The 18,195-nt window shown below is 37.9% G+C and overlaps 1 protein-coding gene across 2 annotated transcripts in view; it reads right to left on the bottom strand.

The window, feature by feature from the left end:
• Positions 1–18,195, bottom strand: part of LOC134661320 (potassium channel subfamily T member 1) — a 98,274-nt gene that overhangs the window by 64,905 nt on the left and 15,174 nt on the right. The window lies entirely within an intron of this gene.

The raw sequence follows: 18,195 nt of genomic DNA, 5'->3' as shown, positions 1-18,195 counted from the left end.
GACCAACAACTATCTAGTGTCATTCAACAGAACTTGCTAACTATGTAAACAAACCGCCATACTAAGATTGACACTGAATGTCAATTTACTAGTAACTTTTGTTTACATAGTTAGCAAGTTCTATTGAATGACATTTTATGTAGGAATATTTAGAATGTGTTCTTGGAAAGTTGTTAAATACGAAAACCCTTGTTTGAGCATTTGTTGATTAAAAAACATTTTATTTTTATCATGAGTCTGTTTTGTTTGACTCTATTCAAAATATATCTTAGCTAACGTCATCTAACGTTGAGCTTTGTTAGCGATCAATTTTCATAATAATTGTGACTCAAAATGTTCGCATGTCATGCCGAATATTCGGTCCCGAATATTCGGTATTCGGCCGAGAGAGGGGCCAAATATTCGGTATTCGGCCAAAACCATTATTCGGGGCATCTCTAGTTAAAATACCGGACGCCTAATAAAACGGTATTTATATTTTTTTGACAGATTTATATATATATTGGTAGAAAAGCTCTGTATTCTGGGCGGGATAAACACGAAATCCAAATTTGGGACTAAATGTATGAAAATTCTCATTGAGTTAGGTACGGAAAATTCTATACGTTTTCTGTAATTCAATGGAAGATTTTGTAAGACATACAGTGAAATTGCGCTTTTGTTGTACAAAATAACGAACTCTATCTATCCAGCAAATTTTATTAAAATCTAAGAAAAATTAACAAACTACATCATAATAAAAGCCCTAAAAATGACCCATTTATTAACTGTGAAAGAGACCTCGAGCAATATACTTGCAGAAAACATTTTTAGATTTGGAGCCTACCTACTAGTTTTACATATAGAGACATTTATTCATTTAGGATGTTTTCTTACTACGCATAAATATGTTTTTTTTTCGGGTTGTTGATTCACCCTCGTATACCGGTCCGGGCATATCAGTTTGGGTAGAAGGCTTTGTTGGTAGGTAGGTACCTACTAAGTATGTGACATACAAAAAGCTATTGTCCAGCCCAAAGCTGCGAGGTCAAAAACGATTTCCTTTTGTACCCTTAACTGCAAAGCGAATTCTTAACTGGCATCATAACTACCAAAAAAGTATTAATCCCCGTGTAAATATATATTATAGCTCAATGGGACGTATTTTTCTTATGCTGCCCGAGCTGATATACACCGTGTTTTTTTTTTCCGTTAATTTCAAGGGTTCATTCCTGAGCTTGAATTAAGTAACTTTCTCAAAGACAGGTAGGTATTCTAATTAACTCTTAATCAATATTTTTTCTTTCTGCGAGCGTGTACACTTGCCTTGGGGCCTGTTTACATATTGATTAGTGTTTAGTACGAAGAGTTCATACATTTGCTACTAAACTTAAGTACATTGATATGTCACAGTTTTCAATTGTTTGGTTGAGTTAAATGTGATGTCAGTGTTACAACAACGCTATATGCAACATTTAATTAGTGTTTATAAAAAATCCCAATTAAGGCCTGGCTTCCCCTCAGATTTGGATTAGGAATACCTACACGGTGTTAAACTTTTAGATACCACGGAAACGTAGAATATCTCGTTATACATAGAACAAATTTTATAATTACATACATGTGATGGTGATATAATAATATTGTGATCAAATCGTTTGTGAAAGCATTCATGTTCATGCACACCTAGTGTCATCCTCGTTAAACCTTTAGGTATCTACTATTTTTGTTCTGTTACATTAAGTTATGTAGCTTCATGATCATTATGGTACCTTGCTTCCTGGCTGTTAAACAACGCAACTCATGCATTTATTGGAATTAATAATGTCACTTTATTTCCGAGCTTTAACCTAAAATATCTGGGTGACCGAGCTTCGCTCGAAAAACATATAATAACTCGGAAATGCGCGTTTTCCCAGAGATAAGACCTAGCTAGATCGATTTTTCGCCCCCGAAAACCCCTATATACCAAATTTCATCGAAATCGTTAGAGCCGTTTCCGAGATCCCCGAAATATATATCTATCTATCTAATCTAATACCTTTAAACGAGCAATTCTTGTTTATTTATTTATTTACTTATATATATATATATATATATATATTTCGGGGATCTCAGAAACGGCTCTAACGATTTCGATGAAATTTGGTATATGGGGGTTTTCGGAGGCGAAAAATCGTTCTAGCTAGGTCTTATCTCTGGGAAAACGCGCATTTTTGAGTTTTTATATGTTTTCCGAGCGAAGCTCGGTCACCCAGATATTATATATATAAATAAATAAATAAACAAGAATTGCTCGTTTAAAGGTATTAGATAGATTTAGGTAGGTACTCTAGGTAGTATGTTTTGACTGTCGTTTCTGAATTTTGTATTCCTTTATTGCAATGGGTCCCATATAGACATTTGATCCTAAAAACAAACCGGTTCACCAGATACCATAAAAGAACTAAGTAATAATGATTTTCAGGAAGTAGGTAGAAAATAAGTCCTAAGATAACAACACGAAAATGATTGGCTATTACTGTACACGGTTATTCTATAGGTAATGAGCCACTTTTAGAACGGCCCGCGGCGATATACCTACTTAGATATTTCCGTGGGCGTTTATCATTTCATTATCCGATTGAAACGTCGACAGCAGGCGCCCGGGATTTAATGACAAATTATATATTAAATTTGGCAGGTCCAAAATGACATTCGCATATTAAAATATTGATGTTATGCCCACTTATAACTAGTAGGTACCTTTATACACATTTAGTATGATTTTTTTGGACAATTCTAATAAATATTAAGGGTTAAAAGCAAGTTAAATACCTAATAGTTCTTTCAGTCACATGTCAGTCAAGCTTGCGGAAATAATATAACCACTTAATCATATCATAAAAGACAAATTGAAAACAACCACAGGTCATGTTGAGGATGAATCAGTCCTCCGTTTTAAAACTACATGGACTCAGTTTTTCAGTTTCTTATAATTAGGTCGAGACTCGAGTCCTTTTTAACTTGTTAGAGACCCGGATATGAAGTAGACAACTAGAAAACTCTATAAGCGTCATGGATACTTCGTAAGCCACCTGTCAATTCTACATTCCCAAACACAACACAACATAGTTTACGAGACCTACCTACAGGAAAGACAGCAACAGTCATTAATGTGATAAGTATATGTATATAACCCAGCCGACGAACAACTGGGTCGGCGGAACCGACGCCTGAAGTTTAGTCTCATATTTCTACTAATTACCGTCCAATTACAATTTTAATGTTATTGAAAAACTTAACACTAAACACATTTTAATTTAACTTTGGTGCCAGGTTAATCTAAGGGAGCAAATACACGGATAGTCGGCTATATTTGTTACGTCTTATGTAAAGTAACTCTGCCTCTAATATAATAGCAGAGATCCTGTTTGCTGATGCGTATTTGCGTGACAAATTGATTTAATAACAAATCTATCCATTGTATAAATTGTATTTTAATAGCCTCACAAGAAAACTTATACCCGAAACATAGGCATTTGCATATCTGCAACATCTACATGCCATTGCTTTCAAATTAACCTGTGACGTAATAATGTAAACATGTTCCCCGTCCATTTAGATATCAAAGTAGACTATTTTTATTGGACAGGGAACGTGTTAAACATTATGGAATGAGTGGTTCGGGTAGCGGAGCAAATTAGAGCTTTGCGCTACGTTACTATCGATCGTTACTACGCGCTTACACAAAAAGTCAATCGAACAAGCGAAAAATGCCGACAATACAGATTTGACAAAAGAATGTAACAAGAATATTGAGTACAAAATCAATGCTATTTCTGATATTAATTATTGATATAATTTTAGAAACAAAAGATATCGGGCTATTGCCGTAATTATTAAACCTAGTTGGAGTCTGTGCGGAAAGAGAAGACTCGTGGAATGTATGGGGCTCAATACAATCCACGACTCTTCTCTTTCCGAACAGACTCTTTCTTAGTAATTCTCTACTATAGCTGGTAGCTGCGCCAAACTACGCTCCCTACAGGTGTTCACAGATAGCCAGCGTCAGGTACCTGCTACTCCAGTAGAACCTGGCTTATGCTGAGTGTTCACCTTTTTCAGTGTAGTTACAGTGTACAAGTTAGTTATAAGTCTTTTTTTCTTCTTCCTTTCCGTGTACCTATTATTGTATAACTGTGTACTTATACTGAAATAAATGATATTCTATTAAGTATAGGTATTCTTATTATTTTTTGATATGAATAGAATAATTTGCACTATTTAATTTAGTACATGTGTGTTAATTAGAAAGGGGTCACACATCAAATATCACATGGAATTATTATGTTCCTCTCAGCTCCGTACAGTAAATAGCAAGTAAACTATGCTGTTGTTTCGAACTTGAACCAGGGGGGTTTCACTCCGCAGTTTAGGTACATTTGGCCGGCGCGCCCACCGGACAGGCGTATAGCAGTGGGCTGCCGCTCGGCGCGCACGATTGTCGTGTCACATGGCGCTCGCGCAAAATTGAAAATACACAATGGCTTCGAAACTTACTTCCGCGAGAATCAGACATGCTATCTTCGGATAAAAAATGTATGTTTACATAATCAACGTTTGTAATTCCTACATATTTATCTTTAAAACAATAAATCAGTGGGTATAGGTATAAAAACTTGTCAAGTGATAACCCCGTGCCGACACTCACAGCTCGGTCATAAAACTGCGGCGCGCAAAGGAGATTCACGGTTCGTGCGCGGTTATAAGTTTCAATTTTGCTTGCAGGCGGCGATATAGGTGTAATTTTATACCTAAACCTGACTTTTGTGAAGGAGTGAATTTTCTGTACGGTAGTACTATTAGTTATTCTGTGCTTGAACACTGAACCCCAAAATATACGGCACAGTGCAATTAATTAGGCACATTCACGAATACAAGTCCATTCACAGGGCCGCCTGCTGCGCGAATATTCAGGCGCTTTAATATTGCTAAAATACGATGAGGAAAACCTACAATGATTTTCTTTTTACTAAAACCCGGCAACTCGAGTGCCATTATTTCGCAATGTCGTCGACGATTTTTCGTTTATTTGGACCTCATTGTATTTTATTTAAATGTATTTATTATTTATACTTATTCTGAAATGTGTTTGTAAAACTAACATAATGTACCTATACTGCATGTACCTAAAGAGATAGATGGTTCAAATAACAACATGATCTACGAGTGTTCTACGTGACCATCTAGACTAACTAGAAACATTTATTTTATTTGTCCGATATTCCGTAACTACAATAATGTAGGTACCTATTAATAAAACGTAATGAGGCGGTCTGTTGGGGAGTAGCGACCCCACGTGCCCGAGTGCTCCTGGGGAGTTCTGTCATCCGACAGGAGGGTAGGTGTTACAGGGCCCTCTGCTTCTTGCTGGCCTTAGCCGGTCGTCCAGAGTGGAGCAGCAAGTTGGATCTCGAGGGTAGATGTGTATGTAAGTGGCGACTTACCCAATACATGTTTAAAATTCCAGTGACACCTCTCTAAGATACTCAGCCTTCATACCGGTGTTGCCCTTGAGCCATCCTAGATGCCGCTTTTTAACCGACTTCCAAATCTCAAAGAAGGAGGTTATCAATTCGGTTGTATGTTTTTTTTTATTTTTTTTATTTTTATTTTTTTTTATGTTTGTTACTCCATATCTCCGTCATTACTGGACCGATTTTGAAAATTCTTTTTTTGATTGTATGTATATGCATACAGATTGGTCCCGTTTTTGTCAAAACCCAGTTCTGATGATGGGATCCATGAGGAATCGAGGGAACTCCTCAAATCTTAAAGGTGTGCGTATAGAGATTTTTGTATTTTCATCAGAAAATCAAGCATTTTTATTAAAAACTGTCGCATTTGATGAAGTGGAACTGCTGATGATATCAGAACAGAACTCTTCAACGACCCATAGTTCACGTTTGGCGATTTGTCCTCTTCGTTATGTTTGTTAAACAAGTTTAGTTTTTAAGCCACATTTCTGTCAAGCTCGAGTTCTGATGATGAGATCCATAAGGAATCGAGGGAACTCCTCAAATCTTAAAGGCATACATATAGTGATTGTTGTGTTTTAATCAACAAATCAAGCATATACATTTAAAAAGTAACATTTGAGGAAGTGTAACTGCTTATGATGACCAGAACGAAACTCTTTAACGACGCATAGCTCGCGTTTGGCGATTTTTTCTTTTCGTTATGTTTGTTAAGCAAGTTAGGTTTTTAAGCCATATTTATGTCAAGCTCAAGTTCTGAACATGGGATCCATGAGAAATCGAGGGAACTCCTCAAATCTTAAAGGCACACGTATAGAATTTTCTGTATTTTCATCATAAAATAAAGCATTAACATTAAAAACTGTCGCATTTGATGAACTGGAACTGCTGATGATGATCAGAACAGAACTCTTCAACGACGCATAGTACATGTTTGGTGATTTCGAATTTCGACTTTGACTTGGACTGGGACCCGGACTCGGATCCAGATCCGGACTCGTACCCGGATCCGGTTCGGACCCGGACCCGGACCCGGACTCGGACACAGACCCGGACCTTGACCCGGAAAACCACTATGATACCTAAACTAAATAAACCACTATGATTACCTACCATAAAATGTAGGTATAAAGTATGATGGGGCCAAACCCCTCCCGCTCAAACCCCCGTACACCGCACCGCATGCGCCGTTAAGTGTTAGGTTAGGTTTGAACTGCTATCCTCACAGAACCGAACAAAAGTGGGTTAGGTTAGGTTAGAACTGCGAGCTTTACAGAAACGAAATGCTTCCTTTTCTACATAGCGCACCATCTACAATAATCTTTCACCGGGCCGCATAGAAGTCGGTTTTTTTTTCTTAAAAATTATTGTCTATCTTGTGGAGGCGAGTCACTAACTGCGGTAAATAAAATTGTATACAATTTTTTTAGGCAGGCGTCCGGTTTTATATCCCATAGGTCAGTATTTTGTCCATCGCTTTCACTCAATTCACAGTCTAGTACATTTTAGATTCCATCGACTTTCAATAGTCCTTGCACCCTGGCGGGTGCTAGCACGCAGAGACAGCTGTCTCTGCCTGCGTCCCATGACGGATAAGGACAGCATATGCTCGGTGTACCCCTTACATTTTATTGAGGCGTGAAATGGGCCTCTTCGTGTTGGCTTCGACCCCGTGCACGCCTGCAAATGTCTCGAATACAATTGTTCCGTGATGAGAAAGACACGTACTATAGACATGCTGATGCCCAATAGATGACCCCGTGCTGTCACTTTTATTGACAACTAGCGACCCGCCCCGGCTTCGCACGGATTAATAAGTTATACATAACCTTCCTCCTGAATCACTCTGTTTATTAAAAAAAAACGCATCAAAAGCCGTTGCGTAGTTTTAAAGATCGAAGCATACAGACAGACAGACAGCGGGAAGCGACATTCTTTTATACTATGTAGTGATAGTGATGATGACTTAAGTTTCAAGATGACATGTACTGGGGACAGGAACCGCGTCGAGCACCAGTACGTTTACCTTACCTACCTATATGGAAAGCGTCTAAATAGAAACCGGCATTACTTTTCCTACCTCGGATTATAAGATGAATTTAGAAATATAAGTACCTCGTTATATCTTACCAACCAAAAATTATACACGATCTATACTGTGCTATAATTGTATGTCTAACTAATAAGGTAAGTTCAAAGTTACGGCTGATGCGAATGGATATGAATGATTCGGAAAAATTAAAATAAGCCAAAAATATATTATTTTACGTGAATTTTTGTTAATCCGAGACGACTTTAGTAATGTGACATTACAGACGAGCCGCTGTAACCCGTGAGAATGCCGCAGGTGCGATGTCGCATAACGTAACAAGACTGATATTCAAACGTGTATTATGTGTAATAAATAATCAATAATTGATATAGGTACATTCGTTGCTCTAACACAAGTATCCACTTTTCTATACAATAAGGTACGAGTAGTATGACGTGGGTACTTAAATTGGGCACCGACCGTACACAATACCGGATGAAATCTCATTACAATGTCTGTAAAACTGATAAGTAACTTTTGTTGCTTATTATATTATTTTTGCCATCTACTTATGTTTACAAGTACCTAATATTTGATTAAATTATACATTTTAACCTAAACCTACGCTAAGCACAGTACAGTAAAACGTTTATTGTGGGTACTAGACGTTAATAGATACGATGTATATTAATTACTTAAATATTTATAGATAACCTCCATAACTTAGGAAAAAGTATACTGCTCATAAGTTTTTTTGGAGTTTATTCAATTTCATCTCTCATAACATGACAGAGAGGGAGAGAGATTATATGGTCCCTAAATGCATACATACAATACAGTAACCTAAATAAGGCTTGTGCACTACACACAATATTTTAGCGTTTAATCGTCCGTCTCCAGACTTCTGAACCCATTTACAAATGCTTAATCAGGCGGGGCCAGCTAATTATAGAGTATTTGCGAATGTAATAAAGATAACAAAATTTCCTCCTTGCCTGTGGGCTATAATATCGTGGTTTAAGTACCGTAAAATGGGGTGAGTAGGGGCAAAACTGACATTCAAACCTCAATAACATTTTATTTTCACATATGCAAACTGAATGGTGTAAAGTGTCTGTATTTTAGTTTTGATTTTATTTTGGGTAGTTCCATTTCATAACTTTGACGATAAACGGGAAATCCCACCTCACCCCGTAGTCCCTCGTAATTGGGGTGAGATGGAATTTCATACAAAGGTGATTTTGGAAGATTAGTGGATCGATTTTTTTTATTATGAGTATTACTATAGCTCCATTTTAAATTGGGATACATTATCTTTGTAGCAGTAGCCTTAAAATCCCATCTCACCCTCCTTTCATCCCTTCTCTCCCCATTCATAACCCAATTCTCCCCGCGAACCCTACTCACCCCATTTTACGGTACTATTCGCATGCAAGAAACTGTTGTGGTTCTTCGGGAATTGAGCAGGCGCAGAGAACTGACTTTTAAAAAGGTCTTTTTTTATTAGATCAGAACACGTTTGCCAAACATTTAATTAGCAATCTTGAGGCCTTTCTCTAGGGACTTTAGTGATTCGAATCCTGAGTTTTTGACTTTCGCTCGATAGAATAAAATCCTGAACATAGATCTAAAATGCAGTTAAAAAACAGATATTGCACAAAAACTTTGAATTTATGTTGTGGTATTATCGATAAACATAGTTTTATGGATCGATGGACCATTAGACATTATGCAGAATCCTGTAAAATACCGAAAAACAAAATACTACTTAACAGTGTTATGGCTCTCAGGTATGTAGGTATAGTAATAATCTGTGTGAGAGGTTAGCCACTTGCGATTGAAATTGAACCATTTAAAAAATAGGTAGGTAATTAACTAAACTAAGGTTTCGGTATAGGTATGTCAGTGAGCTGCGAATTTGCATGGAGAAATTATGAATGAATTCATTGATAAATTCGCCTGCACTTTTGCGGCTGATGGCAGTACATCGAAACTGTTTATGAATGGGTGTCGTTTTTACAAGATGTAGAGTTGTAGACCCTGTATATTACTTACAACCATAATGATTAATTATGGTTGTAATATTAATTCTATTTTTTTTTGCAACAAACGCAAATTGAATTTGTAACTTGTCCAGATCATACGAGTCCACGTTAGTCTCTACGTTTCTATTCAATGGCAAGCCAGATCATCGTTATACAGCACATAGCTTAGTTGCTGCGCGGGAAATAGTACCTAACTAAACAAGCGCAGTCTGCGCCACCGCCAGCGACCACAGTGTCGATTGTGCCTAAGTTAACTCTGGATTACCTACGCCAATTAAGGCGGTTAACACACTGATGTGGTTAACGGATGCGGCGTCAGAGTGATTTCCACGTAATAGTATACAGTGTGTAAGTCCAATACGGGCAATAAATTAAACCAGATATAGAATTTACACGTGTAATCATTAATTAAGAAGTTTTTTTTAAGTTACACTTAATTATGACCCCGTAATTATTTTTTTTCCGATGTACCGAGCAGCAATGTACTGCAAACATTAAGAAACATAAGATGACATGACATTACGAGATACGAGCTTTTTATTGTAACTGCCAACAAGCGTTCACAGTTACTTTAAAAATCTCGTATCCCGTAACTTGTGTAGTGTATTACATTGCGGGCCGAATTATTTTGTATGATTAAAAAATTCATTGTATTTCTAAGTAAAATCTATCTCAATATACTTCTTAGGTCCTGTGCTAACCACCGTTTAAATTTTCGCCCGTATTGGATTTACGCACTGTATATTAGACACCATAACCACCCATACCTATTCCTTTGCAGTTATCCCCGTCCCGACTAAACAAATAAATAGTTGAATATCGATGAGTTATGAATGTATATATAAACTATATAGTCCTCGAAAGAACTGTTTCTCTCTGTAATTTTAAATCTAAATTTACTACAAATTATTTCTATAAACTCCTATTTAAATTCATAATTACACATTAATAATGTAAGTAAATGTATTTGTTACTTTTACCAATAAGTTATACTGTATCTCTGTATCAGTGTAAAGATTTAAGTAAAAATGTACAAGAATTTGTCGACTTGTAAACTCCCATATAGAAAAAGAATATGCGCGAGACGTTACATTTCCATAGTACTGCCGACAAAAATATAGAAAAAGTCTCTCGCCGTTAGTTATTTGAGTTTTTTGAATGGAGAGTCGTACAATCAGTACGAGCATATAAGAAGTAGGTACCTTCTGAAAGCGTGAAACGTGCCTTGCCTTCCTGAACAGAATCGAAGGAAAGGTAAGAATCGTAAAGGTCGTACTGACAACAGGCAAATAAAAAGGTAAAAACTAAATTTGACGAGTACGTTATATACCTAACGGTCGCGAGTATAAGTATGTATATTATGGGGTATGTAACATACGAATATAACTGACGTAAGTAGCCCTGGCGCTCAAGTCTAGCGAGTTTATCGCAAACTAGGTGTGCATGAATCTATATGCTGTTTATGTACTCACTTGTGTGTGTCGGACACATGTGGGACAAGCAATAGGATCGTCGATAGCATCACTCTACATCCATTGGGTGCGCATTGCTATAGATGTATGGTTGTATGGGTTAGATCGATTAATTAGCAAGTGGTTTTAGCGTCACGTGCACCATCCCACTAACCCGGTTATACCGTTAACACTGGGTCCAATTGGTAACCATGGTAACTTCAGGTTTAACCGGTTTTCCCTGGGTGAGTTATATTCCATAATGTCCATATCTAGAGAGGAAAATGGGAACTACGTTAGTATGGTGAAGCGCGCGCGCGTCCGTGGTCCTAAACCATATAATACTTGAAATTAGTAACATCTGTTTTAATTTCCTAACCAATAAATACCTAATTTACCTAATATTTACTTACTTTCTTACTTACTTAACATTTAATAAATTTACTTAACAGTTTAACTTATTATTAAGACTAAACTAGTAACTGTAAAAAACTTAAAATAAACTTAAGTGTAGGTTTAAACATCAGGTAATGTAATTAAGTACTTACCGTAAAATGGGATGAGTAGGGGCAAAACTGACATTCAAACCTCGATAACATTTTATTTTTATATATGCAAACTGAATGGTGTATACATATAATAAATGTTCCGGACGTTTGTATTTTAGTTTTTATTTTATTTTGGGTAGTGCCATTTCATAACTTTGACGATAAACAAGAAATCCCACCTCACCCCGTAGTCCCTCGTAATTGGAGTGAGATGGAATTTCATACAAAGGTGATTTTGGAAGATGGTTGGATCGTTTTTTTTATTCTGAGTATTACTATAGCTCCATTTTAAATTGGAATACATTATTTTTATAGCAGTAGCCTAAAAATCCCATCTCACCCCCCTTTCATCCCTTCTCTCCCCATTCATAACCCAACTCTCCCCGCTAACCCTACTCACCCCATTTTACGGTAGAGTAATTTTCCTCAACTAAAATAATTAATTACAAGTGAGCTGTACGACGAAATATGTTTTATGGAGAGAATGTATTAAAATGTAATCTATGACCTGGTGGTAGAGTTGCATGCGAGGTACCTATCATTTTATTGCGAACCCGAAACTATAGAGGATACTTGAACAACAACTTGGATAACTTGGACCAGTCACATAGTTAAAAATAAAATTAAGGTGAGGGGAAGGTCGACGTCCCGTCCCGCTGCGAGCAGGACGGAAGAAGAGCCATCGTCTTGAGTGCTGCACCGTTGTGGCGCGAGACAATAGTCTATTTTTGCCCCCGCGAGTTTTTGTCGTGTCAGTTGACCTCAAAAATCCATATTTAGCAGGTAATCTACATGCGCTCTGATTTGTCATTGCAGGAAATACTGTCAACATGCTTTCCTGGCTACAATAAAGGTTGCAGTGATCTCGCGCGATCTTCAGTCAGTAAGTCGATGGTCGGAAATAGCGGTGACGCTGCGTCACAAAGAACTAATTACTGTTCTACAAAGCTTAGGTATTTAATTTACAGTTGATGTAGAAAAACTCATAGCAGATGGATGTGAGAGTGCAACCAGTGACTAGCTCATGATTTTATTTACAGTGTCATATAAGAAATACGAACCCACTGCGTCCATATATGAAAAATATATCGTCCCCTAATTCCATTTCCGCTAATCCTGTATCGCTCTTAATTTTGAAAACGGATTAATTACAATGCAAACTAAATGTTTCGGAGATAGTGAGTTAAAAGTTATCGTAAGCCAATTAGTTAGCAAATTTACTGTGATGAGGGGTCGTTTTTGCTGCAGACACGAGTAGGCAAGGTCCGATCGGTGTTTACATGAGTTCGCGGTCGGACGCGGAGGGCGGCACGGCGGCGGCGCGTTCGTCGCGCGTTTCACATCGTCCGTAAGACTAAACGTGATTTCAGTCGGCAGCGCCGCGAGAAGCCGCCCTCCGACTCCTGCCCCACTGCCCGCCCCCGCCCCCGCGCCCCTCGCCTACACTGCCTGCCCTGTGCTCTCCTCTCGGCTCGCGGCTCGACCACTCACCTTGATCCTTCACGTGTCACATGATCCGGCAAACGTCATTGATTTCCGGAGATTAATAGGGGATGATTTAAAAATTTCTGTAATCCTAAAATTCAGGCAATTAATTACCTTTTTCTACTACAGCACCTTAATCTGTCAATTAACTGACTGACAGTGATATGTAAATAAAATGCGGTGCGGTAACGCTGAACTCTACTCTCCTATCAGATCAATAGTAAGGAAAAGCTAGGTTGTGAGGTCAGATGGCAATCGCTTTTGTAAAATGCCAATTCATACTATTCTTAAGTATAGGAGGTTGCCGAGCGAACTCCAGCTCTCCAAATGAGCCCTGACAAAATGCAGGAACAAAGCTACAAGATAACGATGACAAAAAGAGACACGACGCGACGCTCCTCTGCTAAATTTGGTGACCGATTCGATCGCGCAATCTTAACTCAATAGCTTAGTTATAGACCGCGGGCCAGGCACAAATTTCGTCGGTCATCGCCTCCCGGGTGAAAACTCGTATAGTGGTTAACGGCCATATATGATGAACCCTCGTGGACGTCAGCTGCCGCTCCGTTGGTGGGTTGAGGAATGGCAGCCACCGAAACACGTAAAAATATATATTTACAGTCATCGCCTCCCGTTTGATACTTTGCCAGATGAAAGTTTAGGTGCTATTGTTAATACAAAAATCGTCAGCCGGTTGTATCGCGGTGGAAAGAGCGTCAGCTGTGCACATGAACATGTAAAAAAAAGTATTTTTTTCAGTCATCGCCTCCCGTTTGATACTTTGCCAGACGATAGTTTAGGTGCTGTTGTTAATAAAAAAAAATAGTCAGTCGGTTGTATCGCGGTGGAATCACCGTCAGCTGTACACATGAACATATAAAAAAAAATATTTTTCAGTCATCGCCTCCCATTTGATAAGGCCAGATGATAGTTTAGGTGCTATTGTTAATAAAAAAAATCGTCAGCCGGTTGTACCGTGGTGGAAAGAGCATCAGCTGTTCACATGAACATGTAAAAAAAAATTTCTTTTCAGTCATCGCCTCCCGCTTGATACTTTGTTATATGATAGTTTAGGTGCTAGTTGATAAAAAAAAATCGTCAGCCGGTTGTATCGCGGTGGAAACACCGTCAGCTGTGCACATGAACATGTAAAAAAAAGTATTTTTTTCAGTCATCGCCTCCCGTTTGATACTTTGCCAGACGATAGTTTAGGTGCTGTTGTTAATAAAAAAAAATAGTCAGTCGGTTGTATCGCGGTGGAATCACCGTCAGCTGTACACATGAACATATAAAAAAAAATATTTTTCAGTCATCGCCTCCCATTTGATAAGGCCAGATGATAGTTTAGGTGCTATTGTTAATAAAAAAAATCGTCAGCCGGTTGTACCGTGGTGGAAAGAGCATCAGCTGTTCACATGAACATGTAAAAAAAATGTTCTTTTCAGTCATCGCCTCCCGCTTGATACTTTGTTATATGATAGTTTAGGTGCTAGTTGATAAAAAAAAATCGTCAGCCGGTTGTATCGCGGTGGAAACACCGTCAGCTGTGCACATGAACATGTAAAAAAAAAATTTTTTTTAGTCATCGCCTCCCATTTGATAAGGCCAGATGATAGTTTAGGTGCTATTGTTAATAAAAAAAATCGTCAGCCGGTTGTACCGTGGTGGAAAGAGCATCAGCTGTTCACATGAACATGTAAAAAAAATTTCTTTTCAGTCATCGCCTCCCGCTTGATACTTTGTTATATGATAGTTTAGGTGCTAGTTGATAAAAAAAAATCGTCAGCCGGTTGTATCGCGGTGGAAACACCGTCAGCTGTGCACATGAACATGTAAAAAAAAAATATTTTTCAGTCATCGCCTCCCATTTGATAAGGCCAGATGATAGTTTAGGTGCTATTGTTAATAAAAAAAATCGTCAGCCGGTTGTACCGTGGTGGAAAGAGCATCAGCTGTTCACATGAACATGTAAAAAAAAATTTCTTTTCAGTCATCGCCTCCCGCTTGATACTTTGTTATATGATAGTTTAGGTGCTAGTTGATAAAAAAAAATCGTCAGCCGGTTGTATCGCGGTGGAAACACCGTCAGCTGTGCACATGAACATATAAAAAAAAATATTTTTCAGTCATCGCCTCCCATTTGATAAGGCCAGATGATAGTTTAGGTGCTATTGTTAATAAAAAAAATCGTCAGCCGGTTGTACCGTGGTGGAAAGAGCATCAGCTGTTCACATGAACATGTAAAAAAAAATTTCTTTTCAGTCATCGCCTCCCGCTTGATACTTTGTTATATGATAGTTTAGGTGCTAGTTGATAAAAAAAAATCGTCAGCCGGTTGTATCGCGGTGGAAACACCGTCAGCTGTGCACATGAACATGTAAAAAAAAGTATTTTTTTCAGTCATCGCCTCCCGTTTGATACTTTGCCAGACGATAGTTTAGGTGCTGTTGTTAATAAAAAAAAATAGTCAGTCGGTTGTATCGCGGTGGAATCACCGTCAGCTGTACACATGAACATATAAAAAAAAATATTTTTCAGTCATCGCCTCCCATTTGATAAGGCCAGATGATAGTTTAGGTGCTATTGTTAATAAAAAAAATCGTCAGCCGGTTGTACCGTGGTGGAAAGAGCATCAGCTGTTCACATGAACATGTAAAAAAAATGTTCTTTTCAGTCATCGCCTCCCGCTTGATACTTTGTTATATGATAGTTTAGGTGCTAGTTGATAAAAAAAAATCGTCAGCCGGTTGTATCGCGGTGGAAACACCGTCAGCTGTGCACATGAACATGTAAAAAAAAAATTTTTTTTAGTCATCGCCTCCCATTTGATAAGGCCAGATGATAGTTTAGGTGCTATTGTTAATAAAAAAAATCGTCAGCCGGTTGTACCGTGGTGGAAAGAGCATCAGCTGTTCACATGAACATGTAAAAAAAATTTCTTTTCAGTCATCGCCTCCCGCTTGATACTTTGTTATATGATAGTTTAGGTGCTAGTTGATAAAAAAAAATCGTCAGCCGGTTGTATCGCGGTGGAAACACCGTCAGCTGTGCACATGAACATGTAAAAAAAAAATATTTTTCAGTCATCGCCTCCCATTTGATAAGGCCAGATGATAGTTTAGGTGCTATTGTTAATAAAAAAAATCGTCAGCCGGTTGTACCGTGGTGGAAAGAGCATCAGCTGTTCACATGAACATGTAAAAAAAAATTTCTTTTCAGTCATCGCCTCCCGCTTGATACTTTGTTATATGATAGTTTAGGTGCTAGTTGATAAAAAAAAATCGTCAGCCGGTTGTATCGCGGTGGAAACACCGTCAGCTGTGCACATGAACATGTAAAAAAAAATTTTTTTTAGTCATCGCCTCCCGTTTGATACTTTGCCAGATGATAGTTTGGGTGCTATTGTTAATTTAAAAAATCGTCAGCCGGTTGTATCGCGGTGGAATCACCGTCAGCTGGTCACATGAACAAATAAAATAATTGGTTTCAGTCATCGCGTCCCGTTTGATACTTTGTCAGATGATAGTTTTAAGTTTTAAATTCACAATAGCACCTGCTATTGTGAATTTAAAAAATCTCAGCCGGTTGTATCGCGGTGGAAAGACCGTCATCTGATCACATAAAAGTGTATAAATTTTTTTTTTAATCATCGCCTCCTGACTGAGACTGTTTGAGCAGGTAGTTTAAAAGTTTATTGTGAATTTAAAAAATCGTCATCCGGTTGTATTGCGTAGAATACCGTCAGCTGATGGTGCACACCCGATGACGAGAGCATCTCTCACCTATCTAAATCTAAGAAAACATATTAATAAGGTACCTGCGTCGAATAAGAGCCGCCGTTTAACAAGGGCCACTCTTAAAAACACACACTTCCAACTGTCGTAAGTTTGAACGTTTTTTTCTTTTAATTTCTTCATCGTCTTTATGGCTTGAAGGTTATCATTATCAAGTAAAGGTAATGAAAATATGTATACCCAAATGATAAGAATATAGAAATAGTTAACCAAGTGATCTTTTACATTACATTATGTATAGTGCTAAATTACTATGTTCATGTGATCAGCTGACGGTCTTGCCACCGCGATACAACCAGCTGACGTTTGTTTATTAACAATAGCACTTAAACTATCATATGACAAAGTATCAAGCGGGAGGCGATGACTGAATATAGGTATATATTTTTTACATGTTCATGTGAACAGCTGACGCTCTTTCCACCGCGATACAACCGGATGACGATTTTTTAAATTCACAATATACTTTTAAACTACCTGCTGAAACAGTCTCAGTCGGGAGGCGATGATTGAAAAAAAAATCTTTTACACGTTTATGTGATCAGATGACGGTCTTTCCACCGCGATACAACCGGCTGACGATTTTTTTATTAACAATAGCACCTAAACTATCATCTGGCAAAGTATCAAACGGGAGGCGATGACTGAAAAAAAATTTTTTTTTACATGTTCATGTGCACAGCTGACGTTCTTTCCCCCGCGATACAACCAGCTGACGATTTTTTTTTATTAACAATAGCACCTAAACTTTCATCTGACAAAGTATCAAACGGGAGGCGATGACTGAAAATAATTTTATTTTTACGTGTTTCGGTGGCTGCCATTCCTCAACCCACCAACGGAGCGGCAGCTGACGTCCATGAGGATTCATCATACGTAGCCGTTAACCACTATACGAGTTATCGCCCGGGAGGCGATTAGTCATGGAAACCTGTTCGTGGCTCGCGGTCTATTAGTAAAGTGAGCGCTCGAGGGCATAACCCGTAGAATATCATGTTTCAATTTCCTCGTTTATATTTATAATTTTCAATTTATTTAGAAGTATAAATTCTAACCAGCTGCTGCTCAAAAGAATCACGTAAAGTCCACTATCTGAGTATAAATAATTATTAATAATAATATTACCGATGCATAAGTAGAACTCCCAGTGAGTCCTTCGACACAAATATTTATAGAGTTTATAAGGCAAAATGATATGATACGAAGAATTTTTTACTAGATATAGTTAACAAGTATAATTAAACACTGTTTATTAAACGGTGGACATGATGGGTACTAAATGAATGTGCAAGAAATGTGATTAAAGAGGAACTAGAGCCGAGTTCAATTTAAAAAAGTAATC

This window comes from Cydia amplana, chromosome Z (genome assembly GCF_948474715.1).
Source record: "Cydia amplana chromosome Z, ilCydAmpl1.1, whole genome shotgun sequence".
In the NCBI taxonomy this organism is placed as follows: Eukaryota; Metazoa; Arthropoda; class Insecta; order Lepidoptera; family Tortricidae; genus Cydia; species Cydia amplana.
The sequence above is the reverse complement of the archived record's forward strand: the minus strand, read 5'-3'. Positions and strand labels throughout refer to the sequence as shown.